This window comes from Ornithorhynchus anatinus, chromosome 1, assembly GCF_004115215.2.
Source record: "Ornithorhynchus anatinus isolate Pmale09 chromosome 1, mOrnAna1.pri.v4, whole genome shotgun sequence".
NCBI lineage: Eukaryota > Metazoa > Chordata > Mammalia > Monotremata > Ornithorhynchidae > Ornithorhynchus > Ornithorhynchus anatinus.
Genome location: NC_041728.1, coordinates 126,628,552 through 126,642,742, shown reverse-complemented (window position 1 = coordinate 126,642,742; position 14,191 = coordinate 126,628,552). Strand labels below are relative to the sequence as shown.

The 14,191-nt window shown below is 42.7% G+C and overlaps 1 long non-coding RNA gene across 2 annotated transcripts in view; it reads right to left on the bottom strand.

Moving 5' to 3' along the window:
- LOC120638536 overlaps positions 1 to 14,191 on the bottom strand; it is a 170,837-nt gene that overhangs the window by 126,812 nt on the left and 29,834 nt on the right. The gene's annotated exons all lie outside the window — the stretch shown is intronic.

Sequence of the window (14,191 nt, the reverse complement as noted above, 5' to 3'; positions counted from 1 at the left end):
CTTGAGAGTCAAGGATTTCAAAGGCTATAAAAGATGTGGTATTAATGAATGCCATGCTGTTTTTAACAGTGAAAGAGCCCTGAAACAAATCAGGGAAGGCTCTCCATTGTTTCCCTTGGGGACTATGTTTAGCTACTTGTCTTTCCGGAGTCCAAGATAAAGAACACTACAGGCTGATGGGTTCAAAAAGATTTTGAGGGGGAACGCCACACTTGTTGGCTGTTGTTGCTCACCACTAGCAGATGAAAAGAATTACTCTCTTTAATATTTTGGGAAGCTGCATGGCCTAGTAGATAGAGCACAGGCCTGGCGGTCAAAGAATATGGGTTCTAATCCCAGAGGCGGCACTTGGGTGCTATTTAATTTGTGGGAAGTCATTTCACTTCCCTGTACCTCAATTTCCTCATCAGCAAAATGGGAATTAAATACCTGTTTCCCTTCCCTCTTAGACTGTGAGTGCTAAAGGGGATGGGAACTGTATCCAATCAGATTATCTTGTACCTACCCAAGTGCTTAACAAATACTACTGTAATTATGCATTTGTCAGATTCAGGTCACAAACTGCACTTTTCAAGCACTTAGTATAGTGCTCTGCACAGAGTAAGCGCTCAATCAATATGATTGAATGAATGATAAATGTAAACCCCCTTAAGGGGAAGGCAGCTTGATGTAGTGGGAAGAGAATGGGACTGGGAGTCAGGAGACCCAGTTGAGTCAGTCATAGTTCTTGAGTGCTTATTGTGTGCAAGTCATTGTAGTGAGCCTTTGGGAAAGTACACTTTAACAATAAACAGTAACATTGCCTGCCCTCAATAAGCTTACAGTTTTCTGCCACTGGTCTAATGAGTGACCTAAGAAAAACCACAACAATCCTGGTTCTTTATTCACCTGTAAAATGGGGACAGACTCTTGAGACCCCTATGAGGGATAGGGACTGTGTTCAATCTCCTAACATTCGAACCTACCCCAGAGCTCATCACATAATAGATATTTAAGAAAGGCTGAAAAGATTGGCGAATTTTTCCTCTGGATAGCTTCAAGTGAGTTCATTCTTCCTGTAAGGTTGAAGATGCTGGTCATCATCATCATCAGTGATATTTATTGAGCATTTATATGCAGAGCACTGTATTAAGCACTTGGGAGAGTCCAATACAAGAGAGATCTGGAGACCTGCCACCTTCCAACAACAAACTCAGAGTCTAGAGGATGTAACTGCTTGTCCTCCCCTCCCCATCACCCCTACTCCCTCCTGCTGTTCTAGCCCACTCCCTGTGGCACAGCTCTTGTGTATATTTGTACATATTATTCTATTATTTTATTAATGATGTGCATATATCTATAGTTCTAGTTATTTATCTTGGTGCTACTGATGCCTAGAGAGAAGGACAGTGGAAGAGCACTGGCTGGGGAATCAGACATCATGGGTTCGAATTCTGACTGTCGCTTGTCAGCTGGGTGACTTTTTGCAAGCCACTTAACATCTCTGTGCCTCAGTTACCTCATCTGTAAAATGGGCAATAAGACTGTGAGCCCCACGTGGGGCAACCTGATCACCTTGTATCCTCCCAAGCGCTTAGACAGTGCTTTGTACATAGTAAGCACTTAACAAATGGCATCTTTATTACTTGTTTTGTTTTCTGCCTCCCCCCTTCTAGATTGTGAGCCTATTGTTGGGTGGGGATTGTATCTATTTGTTGCTGAGTTGTACTTCCCAAGTGCTTAGTACAGCGGTCTGCACACAGTAAGCACTCAGTAAATACAGTTGAATGAATGACTACAGTGGATGTGAGGGAAGACATTCTGTGGATCCATTTCTCCTCATGCTCCTTTAAACCTGGTATAAGGAGTCCGCATTCTATGAGAACTGCAGCTTTCAGTAGATTTCAGAGTGGAGAGCCATGCCACCTGAATCCTTCCCAAGGAGGTTTGGAGGAGCAGAAGCAATATTGAGGGCTGGGCAATATGGTTTCAGTCTTCTGGGAAATCTATATTGGACACCAGGTCTAATCACTCGATCAATGGTATATATTGAGTGCTTACTATTAAGTACTTGGGAGAGTACGACAACAGAATTAGTGGACATGTTACCTGATCATAACAAGCTTACAGTCTAGAGGGGAAAACAGACAATATGAATGAATAATTTATAATATGCTATTTAAAAGATATGTACACAAGTACTTTGGGGTTGGAGCGACTATTACATGTCGAAAGGTGAGAGATATAAGGCACAAATGGTGCATGAGGGAGAGGAAGCAGGGAAAAAGAGCAGAGGCCTGAGATTCAGAGGACCTGACTTCTAATCCAGCTTTTGCCACTTGTTTGTGTGATCTTGGGTAAGTCACTTCTCTGTGCTTCTGTTTCCTCATATGTAAAGTGGGGGTTCAATACCTGTTCTCTCTCCCACTTAGACTGGGCTCCCCAGGGACTGCATCTGACCTCATTACTATCTACCCCAGTGCTTAGTACAGTACTTAGCACATAGTAAGCTTTTAAATACCATTATCATTATTATTATTATTACTACAAGGAGCTAGACATGGGAAATAATGTCTATATAATAATAATAATGATGGCATTTGTTAAGCACTTACTATGTACCAAGCACTGTTCTAAGCATGGGGGCGGGGAGGATGGGTAAAAGGTAATCAGGTTGTGCCACATGGGGCTCACAGTCTTAATGCCCATTTTATAGATGAGGTAACTGAGGCACAGAGAAGTTAAGTGAATTGCCCGAGGTCACACAGCTAAGTGGCAGAGGTGGGATTAGAACGCATGACCTCTGACTCCCAAGACCATGCTCTTACCACTGAACCACACTGTTTCTCTACATGGACATAGTAAGAGAAGACAGGAGCTGAAGAGACCCCCACAGCAGGAGGCTTGGAAGACATGTAGGGAAAGCTGAACCAGAGAACAGGTGGGTGATGAAGAGGCATCAAATTGCAGGGGGAATTGTGCAGAAAGAAACCTACAGATACAGAGAGGAAGATGTGATTAAGTAGGGCATTGGTGACAGAAAGCAGAGAACAGAAGAGAGCTAAATTACTCAGAGTGTGACCAGGCAGAGATGAGTCGAAAGTAATACAGGTCAAGTTTGGAATGGGAGAAAACAGGAGAGTCCCATGAACATGCCTGATAGTAGTCAATTGAATTTACTGAGCACATACTGTATGCAGAGCACTCTAAGCGCTTGGGAGAGTACAATATAACAGACATTCCCTGCCCACAGTGAGCTTACAGTCTAGAGGAGAAGAGTCACAGGCCATAAAGGCTATAGAAGGATATTTACTTTTGCTATATTGGTGGGTGAGAAAGGGTAGGGATGTATGGGTCTGAATTCATGTGGTGTCCTCACTCACAGAAGTTTTTCTCCACTTCAGGGTTGAAAATGGAACTCAAAATGTGGTCCTGTCCACTGCCTTGGGTTTCTGGTGAGCCCCTGCTTGTAAAAATAATAATAATGTTGGTATTTGCTAAGCGCTTACAGTGTGCCGAGCACTGTTCTAAGCGCTGGGGTAGATACAGGGTAATCAGGTTGTCCCACCTGAGGCTCACAGTCTTAATCCCCATTTTACAGATGAGGTAAATTAGGCACAGAGAAGTTAAATGACTTGCCCAAAGTCACACAACTGACAGGTGGCCTTCTAGGGATTAGAACCCATGACTTCTGACTCCTAAACCTGTGCTCTTTCCACTGGGCCACATAGATGACAGAGAAGCAGCATGGCTCAGTGGAAAGAGCACGGGCTTTGGAGTCAGAGGTCATGGGTTCGAAACCCAGCTCGGCCACTTGCCAGCTGTGTGACTGTGGGCAAGTCACTTCACTTCTCGGTGCCTCAGTTACCTCATCTGTAAAATGGGGATGAAGACTGTGAGCCCCACGTGGGACAACCTGATTCCCCTGTGTCTACCCCAGCGCTTAGAACAGTGCTCGGCACATAGTAAGCGCTTAACAAATACCAACATTATTATTATGACAGCTAGTATTTACTAAGACTCTCTTAACTATGGTAGTGTGCTGGCCTAGAGGACCACCACTCCTCTCCATCTTAAAAGCCTTATTAAAATAATCACATCTCCTCCAATAAGTCTTCCCCAATTAAGCTTTTTTTCCCCTACTCCCAATCCCTTTTTATTGCCTGTCCACTAGCACTTGATATTCACCCCCAACCTCAGCCCTACAGCACTTATGTACATATCTCTAATTTACTTATATTAAGGTGTGTCTCCCTCTCTAGACTGTGAGCTCTGTGAGCAGGCAACATGTATACCGACTGTCATACTGAACTTTGCTAAGCATTCAGTACAATTCTCTGCATTAAGTATTTAATGATACTGATTTTTTGATATGCTGTTGCAATGATGGAACATGATGTGGGAAATTTTAAAATATTCTAAGAGTGCTGTGGTAACACCAGCTAATAACTCATATGTACACTCAACTGACCTCATGTAAGGAAAGGGGAAAAGAGTAGGATATAATTTACACAGTATTTATAAACAAGACTTTTTTCAATAAAAACTGCTTATAGGCTAATCAAGAAAACTTGTTTTGATTTAACTAATTGATTAGCTTTACTAAAACGCTTCACATGGATAGTAGTCTACGACATTCCAACACAGAAGATAAGACAATGGTTTGCCACTATATAAACTATTTGTGATTGCCACACCTTAGGAAAGACATAATGAAGACTGGAGAAAATGGACTGAAAGAGTTAGGACTCAAACATGAAATGACTCATGTGTCTGTCTCCCTTGCTAGGCTGTAAGCTCACTGAAGGCCACAGAGATGTCTTCTAGTTCTTTGGTATCTTACCAAGCCTTAGTATAGTTCTCAGTAGACAATAGGTGCTCAATACATGCTATTGATTCATTTAAAAGCCCAGGCTGAATGGAGTAATGGTTGAAGTTTATGAAGACATGAAGGGTGAAGAGGACTGTCTTCACATCAAGTCAACTAAGGGCTGTGTATATGGGTGGGGGGGGGGAGGAGAGTAAGTTGAGGAGGAGCGGTAGAGAAAGTATTCAAGAAAAACAGAAATTAAAGAAAAACAGAAAAAAAGTCTTGTCATCTAGGCACCAACAAACTCCAGCCCCCCAAAATGCTGCTTGTCTTGTTGTCTTTCCTATTCTATTTTCAACTTCGGTTTGAAGTATGGTTCCTAGCAAGTAGAGCTCTTGACACCTCAATATCTTCAGACTCAATAGCATTTGATGGCATTGCTTATGTTCAAAAGAGGTGACTTGTTAGGTTGCAAATCCCACACTGAAGGTCAGAAGGTCAAAGATCCAGGGAAGAAACCCTGGCATATTCCAACTATGAAAGAAGAAGTAAGAACAGGAGGCATGCCTCATGCCAACTGAGACATCTTCCAGGCAGGACACTAAACAGACACCATTCTATTTGTCTTCCCTGAAGTGTTATTTTGTATGCCCACAATCCTTTATGTGTAGGCTGGACACAAATCTGAGGATCCAAATGGAACTCATCTCAAAGGCCCAGAGAGGGGAATTTTTCTACCTTTATGGTCGTACCATCTTAGCCCCGAGGCCTAGTCTCCAAAGTGGGCCACTCACCTCCACCAAATAGTTAGCCACCGTAGCCACAAAGGTACACTACTTGGACACCAATTCCTGTCTCCTAACACCCATGTCATTTCAAAAATGGTGCTGAGAGCATGTGTTACTTTGAGCGTGCTTCTACGCCATCCATTTTTCCTTGGTCTATGAAGCCAAGAAACCCTAGCTTGAACTCCGACTCTGTGTAGTTATCCAACATCCTGGGATAGTTGGGGTCTTCCTGGGGATTCAGTACATCCCAATCTCAGAACTGCCCCGGCAAAAACAAAACATCTGTCACCCAATTTACATGCAGTCACATAGCAAGTCATGCCGTTTGACTCCTTTGGAACTGGAGGCCAATTTCATTCATAGCAGACCCTTTTCTGAATGGCAGCTCACTGACATTCGTAAAGCTAAAAAAAAAGGCAATTAGTCTCTTATAAGATCATTTTTAAGGATAAAACTGAATGTGTTGAGGCCATAAAAGGACCAACATCACTATTAACATCTATATTTTATGAGAGTATTAAAGGTGAAGTTGTTAAAGTTGTAAATGTGCATCTATTTGGAGTGATCCTACACTCCTTCGTGAGCTTGAATATGGCCTTGGGCCACCAGTTGTACAAACACTGAGGAATCAATCTGTTTCCAGGCAGTCTAATTTCTTCCCACCTTTCTACTGTTGTGAGTACATAACCAGTGGTAAATTCAAGTTCAGTCAGAAGGAGGGTTATAAAACCCTAAGAGTTTAGATTGTATATGGCTAGGAAAAAGGAAGGAGGAGAAGGCAAAGTTGTTGCTATGAAAAAGTAATCTCACCTTCAACTAATAAAGATGTAGCCTTTAATGTGCTAGGACTTACTATCCTATAATATGTGTTTCATTCCAGTAAATTATGACAGTGGGTGTTAAACCACCATTTAATATGAGTACATAATTTAAGATTCTGGTTTATGCCACAAATCAAAATTTCAAGGCCAAGTCTAATTATACCCATGTATTCCTCTTGGCACTTAACATCGTACTTTATATCCTAAGTGCTTAATAAATGTTATTGACTACTAAAGCCTTCTACTGAGTTTCACCCTCTGAGCCCGTTGGCTTTCAGGCTGCAACTTCTAGAAACCTACACAGTATGAGAGGAAATGGTAATTGGGCTCCCGTTTGGTATAGATTAATCAATGGAATAAATTTTATCATCTACTAGATCTGGACAAAGAAACTATCATTTATTGACCACTTACTGTGCTCCTGAGCACTGTACTAAGGACTTGGGAGAGTACAACACAGTATAAGACATATTCTCTGTCCACATACAGCTTATCCCGATCAGTTGGTTGAATATAAGATTTTTCAGAAGAATCTGTGATAACCAGAAGCCCTAATTAATCAATTGTATTTATTAAACATTTACTTTGTACAAAGCACTGTATTAAGCTCTTGGAGGAGTACAACTCAACAGAATAAAAGGCAATCCCTGCCCCTATTATTAGTTAGGAATTAGGTAGTCATATGTTCTAGGGTTCCATAATGAAACTTTAAGAGGCTCTAGGAACATCCCTTATTGATAAGTACCACTTTCCGGTGGGTTTACAGAGGGGACCTAATATTCACTATGCCCTACTTTCATCATTGCCCCCTTGCTCATGCCCTCTCCCTTGCCAGAAGCTCCCATCCTTTTCACATCTGAAGGACCCACATTCACCCCTTCTTCAAAGTACTATTAAAATCATTTATCCTCCAGAACAGCTTCTAATAATTTATGGTACTTGTTAAGCATTTACTATGTGCGAAGCATTGCTCTAAGTGCTGAGGTAGATAAAAGTGGATCAGATTGGACAAAGTCCCCGTCCCATGTGAGGATCACACACTCTTTCTCCCTACTTTACAGATAACAGGCCCAGAGAAGTTAAATGACTTATCCAAAGCCATACCGCAGACATGTGGCAGAGCAGAGATTAGAACCCAGATCCTTCTGACTTCCAGGCCCATTCTCTATCCACTAAGCCATGTCTCCTTTCCACCTATGCCTCCTTGAATCCCTACTACCTAAGCATTACGAGTACATTTAAGCACCTCTTCCCGTTCAGCATAAAGTCAGGTCATTCAGGAAAGGTATCTTGCTTAACTTTTCTCCCAAGCACTTTGTAAAGTGTTGATTTCACTGAAAGATGGTGACAGCAGAGCAGTGAAAAATTAGAAAAAAGGAGAGAAAAAAATAATGTAGCATTAGTTAAGAACTGACTATGTATCAAACATTGTACTAAGTGCTAAGGTAGATACAGTATAATCAGTTTGGACAGTCTTCATCTCACGTGGGGCTCACAGACTAAGGAGGGAGAACAGGTATTAAAATCCCAGTTTTACAGATGAGGAAACTGAGGCACAGAGAAGTTACTTGCCCAAGGTCACAAAGCAGGGCAGTGTTTCTGCTCTTGTCATTATGTATCTTTCAGTCATCCCCTCTTCGCCTTTATGTATTTATATTGTGAGTTTCCTGAGGAACAAAGATGGTATCTCATTCTCACTTGTATATTCTTGTCCAGTGCTTAGTAGACTGCATTGTAGAAAGTCAAGGCTTAAAAAGTACTATTACTACTATTCCCCAGATTTGGTCATCTTGTGCTAACCTCTCAGGTACCTTGTGAACAGTTTATTGTGGAGTTGGTCATCACTTTCAAGCCTGGGAAGGACACAAGCGAAATCACAGTTATCAACTGGAGCACAGAATATGGAAGCAGCAGTAGATAAGGTTATTAAACACTATAGAATCAGATAACCAATGCAGGAATACTCTATTTTTGAAACCTCAAAACCTTTCATGCATTCAATATACCAACATTTTGGTACATACTTCCTAACACTCCTACTCTGCAAACAATCTCCTATCCCCTTGTTAAACTTCACAATAACCTTTTTCCAGCTCAATAAATCTTCAGCCCCTCTCCTTTGGGAAGAAGAACAAAATGCAACCTTCGATCAAATAGAAAATGGTTTTATTTCTATTCTCCTCCCACTCTTCCCAATCACCTCCCAGTCTGGCCATCTTATGATCTCCACTGCCTTGCTGCAATGGGGAGGGAGCAAAGTTATGGGGAATCTTCAGGAAGTAACTGTGACAACATAAGATTCTGAGACAGTAAGAACATGGGATTAAAAAGGATCTGTGCTAAACAGAGTGGTTGGGTGTTGGGAAGCATCAGTACTAATTAGATTAAATGTTTAGTACAGTGTTCTGCAGTCAGTCATACTTATTGAGTACTTACTGTGTGCAGCACACAGAATTAAGTGCTTTGGAAAGTACAATAGAACAGACATTTCCTGCCACAACTAGCTTACAGTCTACAGGAGGAGACAGACATTAATATAAATAAATCACAGATATGTACAGAAGTACAGTGGAACTGGGAGGTGGGGAATGAATAAAAACACTCAAATACCATTGGTTGATCTGCAAAGAGTTGGGTCAGGTGTGGCAATTGGGAATCAGTGAGTAGAGATCAGGTCAAGACAAGAAGGTACATATGCAGCATCCCACCAGGGCACTGGAAATGCAGCACAAGATGCCATTTTTGGAAAGATGTATTTTTTTTAATGCTCCTCCAGCACCCCTCTGGAGAAGAGTCACTGACCACTCCACTTGCTCCAGAATTTTGCATTCCCTTCCCATGTCAGGATGAAGTTGTCCTAGTATCTGCATCCACAATCTGGAAGATTGAATGTCAAACCTATAAATCATCAGCAGCAACCCAGGATTACTGAGAACACCATTTTATACTGAAAATCACCATCACCCCTTTATAATCCCACAGTCTCTCAGAGCCCAGTTATGCTAAATTCTCCAAATTCTGATGTTCCCTCTGTAGCTCACAAGGAGAAAGGAAGAAAATCTTTGGCAATAACTTGTTTTATTCAATTCCTTTTTCCTGTCACCTCTCAAAAACCCAAATGGATAGGGAAGCCAGATGGTAGGAATTAAGTTTGTCTCATTCCTTTCATCCGATACTACCATCTACTCATCCTACACTAAGCATACTCAGGACTTTGAGTTCTAAGAACTTAATCATAGAAACACTTGGGACATGGATGACTGCTCACATTCTGGCTGCGAAGAATTTTGTGGGAAAGAGGTGAGCAGGGGATAGACAGAGGGATACAACTCCATATACCATTTTTCCCAGGGAAGTTACTGTTCACAAACTTAAGATATTGAGATATTAGATTTTCAAGTTTTTTGTTTGTATTGGTATTTTTAAGTGCTTACTATACATCATTCAGTCATATTTATTGAGCGCTTACTATGTGCAGAACACCATATTAAGCACTTGAGAGGTACAGTTCAGCAACAGAGACAACCCCTGCCCACACTGGGCTCACAACATCAAGTACTGTTCTAAGCACCTGGGCAGATAGAAGTTGATCAGGCCAGTTACAAGCCTGTCCACAACCAAGTTCCATTATCTATAAAATAATAATAATAATAATAATAATGTTGGTATTTGTTAAGCGCTTACTATGTGCAGAGCACTGTTCTAAGCGCTGGGGTAGACATAAGGGAATCAGGTTGTCCCACGTGGGGCTCACAGTCTTAATCCCCATTTTACAGATGAGTTAACCGAGGCACAGAGAAGTTAAGTGACTTGCCCACAGTCACACAGCTGACAAGTGGCGGAGGCAGGATTGGGGAGTAAGATTATAAGCCCCATGTGAGACGGATAGTGTCCAACCTGATTAGCTTGTACCTTCCCCACTTGTACTTAAAAAGGTGCCTGGCAGGTAGTAAGTGCTTAACAAATACTAAAAGAAAAAAAAGAAAAGAGGGAGAGTAATTTGAAACCCTACTGTACAGTTGAGGAAACAGACACAAGTTAAGTGACTTGCCCAAGGTCATATAGCAGACAAGAGTAGAACTGGGATTAGAACCCAGGTCCTCTGGCTCCCAAGCCCAGGCTTTATCCACTAGGCAACTTTGCTTCTCACTTGTCATATCCAATCCCCATCACTGTGTTGGGGAAGGAAAGGGTTAATGTTGAGAAGCTCCTGAATTTTTGGGGGGGGGGGAAAGAGGTGTGTGAGAGAGGGAGAAAAAGCAAAACTATGCCCAATTAAAAATAATGGTATTTGTTAAGCACTTACTATGTGCCAAGCACTGTCTAAGCACTGGGGTAGATACAAGATAGTTGGGTTCCCTGATCCACATATGGCTCACAGTCTTAATCCCCATTTTACAGATGAGGGAACTGAGGCCCAGAGAAGTTAGGTAACTTACCCAAGGTCACACAGCAGACTGGCAGAGCTGGGGTTAGAAAGCATGACCTTCTGACTCCTAGGCCCAGGCTCTATCCACTAGACCACACTGCTGCTCCCAGAGAGAACAGTAGAACTGTATGTTAATATCAGGGACACTCAGACAAGAGACAGACTTGCTGAGAACCAATGGGAAGTTGACTAGGAGTCGGGGAGTGGACCCATTATAAGCAAACCCGTGTTCTTGCCACAGCAACCAGAAACACACAGTGGCAAAGATGAAGATTGTTATATAGCAAGAAACTGATTAAAATGGTCATGCCAACACAGTGGATGTTGTGGGTGGAAAGGGCAGTGACCAACATTGCTCCTCTGGGTGATGCTCAGGTGAACTACATTGTGATAGGTCATGAGCCCAAGAGCAGGACACATACCTCTTTAGGGCCTTGGACTTTCATTTTCTAGTTTTGCTACCAGAATCAGTGCCCATGAACAGGGCAAACACTGTTGCTGGGTCCTGGGATTTTGGTATTTGGGGAGAGAGGGGCATTTTGCCAAGGATCAAGGCTCTGTGAGAACTCAAACTCAGCTTTATTCACTTGACAGGTGTCACTTGCTGTTGAGATAATCGCTCCATCGAGGAACAAGGCGAGGAGTTTCATGCGTCCCTGGCTACCACTCAGAAAGGAGGCCATCTCGATTTGGTTTTACAATTCCCCAAACAGGAAATTCCACAACCTCTTTTGGTAATGAATTACAGTATCTCACCAATCTTCCAGTCACTATCTCAGTCTCATTTGGCTTCTACTACTCCCTGGAAGGGCAGCCAAAAATCCCAACTTCTGTCACAGGCCCTCTGTCACCATCTAAAGCAAGAGGGTTGGATCACAGCACCAACTTTCAAGCAAGGAAGCGAGTGGCGAAGGGCCCAGGCCCCAAGAGCTCTTTTTGCAGAAGCAGAAATCAAGACACTTTTGCAAGCTGGGCATTCAAATTTGTATCTCTCTCAGGTAATGCAAAATGTACGAGGATTTATTGTAGAAACCACACCAAACTTGGCGACGTGGATGCTTATACGGTACACAGATTGTGCAGAGGAGTTTAGTCCTTAGTGCCTTTCTCCCAACATACATTTTTAATTAACAGCTGCACTGCTTCCTCTAAGATATGTGCTGTTGCTTCGCAGGGAATTTCCCGTAAAGATATACAGTGGTTCTGGCAGGTGACAAAATATTTGCATAATTTTCCTCCAGATTGATGCTGTGTATTTTGCCTCATATTTCTTCTTGATGTAGGGAAAAGCAGAGGAGTGCTACATTACCAAAGAAGAAAGTGTAGAAAAGGGTCATCTGGAAACTCACAAATATAGTCAAAATTGAAGCTCGTTATAGGCAGAGAATGTGTCTACCAACTCTGTTATACAGTTATGTTTCACTTCAATATAATTGATCATATTTAGCGCTTACTGTGTGCAGAGCACTGAGGAAAGTGCTTGTGAGAGTACAAAACAAGCAGACACATTCCCTGCACAAAGTGAGCTTACACTCTAGGTTGGGAGACAGACATTAATATAAATTACAGATATATACATAAATGCTGTGGGGTTGGCAGTGGGATGAATAAAGGGAGCTAGTCAGGGTGACAGAAGGGAGTGGGAGAAGAGGAAAGGGGGCATAGTCAAGGAAGACCTCTTGGAGGAGATGTGTCTTCAACAAGGCTTTGAAGGGCGAGAGTGAGTAATTGTCTTTTGGATTTTAGGAGAGAGGCAAGGCAGGCCAGAAGCAGGATGTGAGTGAGCGGTTGGCAGAGATACAGATGAGATCGAGGTACAGTGAGAAGTCTAGCATTAGAAGAGCAAAGTGCGTGGCCTGGGTTGTAGGAGAGTAGAGAGGTTAGGTAGGGTTTGGAAAGGTGATTGAGTACTGTAAAGCCAGTGGTGAGGATTTTTTGTTTGACGTAGAGGTGGATGGGCAACCACTGGAGTTTCTTTATGACTGAGGAAACATGGCCTGAAGGTGTTTGTAGAAAAATTATCTGGGCAGCAGAGTGAAGTATGGACTGGTGTGGGGAGAGACAAAAGGCTGGAGATCAGCAAGGAGGCAGATATAATCAAGGTGGGGTAAGATAAGAGATTGTATTAACGTGGTAACAGTTTGGATGTAGAAGAAAGGGTGGATATTAACGATGTTGTATAGGTAGAACTGACAGGATTTATTTTGGAAAGAATTTGTGGGTGGAATGAGAAAGAGGAGCCAAGGATATTGTCAAGGTTATGGGCTTGTAAGATAGGTAGGAGGGTGGTGCCATCTATGGTAATGGGAAAGTAAGGGGGTGGACAGGGTTTGATGGGAAGATAAGGAGTTCAGTTTTGGACATGTTAAACTTGAGGTGATGGGAAGACATCCAAATAGAGATGTCTTGAAGGTAGGAGGAAATATGAGCCTGCAGAGAGGGAGAGAGAGATTAGGGCTAGAGTTGTATTCAAAGCCATGGGAGTGAATGAATTCTCCAAGGGACTGGTCATGGATGGAAAATAGAAGGGGATCCAGAACTGAACCTTGAGGGAATCCCACAGGTTAGGGTATGAGAGGCAGAGGAGGAGTCCACAATAGAGATTGAAAATGGGTGATAAGAGGAGAAGCAAAAGGAGAACCAGGAGAGGACAAAAATCAGTGAAGTTGCGGTTGAATGTTTCCCAGAAGGGGATAGTTGACAGTGTGGAAGCTAGCTGAGAGATCGAGGAGCATTAGGATGGAGTAGAGGCTGTTGGATTTGTTAAGAAGGTCACTGGTGACTTTGGAAAGGGAGGTTTCTGTGGAGTGAAGAGAATGGAAGCCAACTGGAGGAGAGGAATTTGAGATAGGAGTTTGGAGAGGAATGGTAGAAGGGAAATGGGGAGATAACTGGAAGGAGCTATGGGATGAAGGGAAGGGTTTTTTGTTTTTTTAAGATAAGGGAGACATGCACATGTTTAAAAGCAGTGGGGAAGAAGCCTTTGGAAAGTGAACAGTTCCAGAAGGCTGTTAGGAAGGGAAGAAGGGAGGGAGCAGGTGTTTTGATAAAGGTGTAAAGGATTGGGGTCAGATGCATAGGTGGAGGGAGTGGATTTTGAGGGGAGGCAGGCAATTTCCTCTAGAGATACTGCTGGCAAAAATGGGACAGTTGAAGAGGGGGTGGGAAGATGGAGAAACTAAGAGGCAGAGGAGATTTTTTGGAGCACATGCCTGACTGTGTCAATTTTCTTAATAAAATAGGTGGCCAGGTCACTGGGGGCAAGGGAAGGGAGAAGCGGGTGGGGGGATGGGGCCTGAGGAGGGAACTATATGTCTGGAACATCTGGTGAGGGTGGTGGGCATGCATAGAGAAGCAGCGTGGT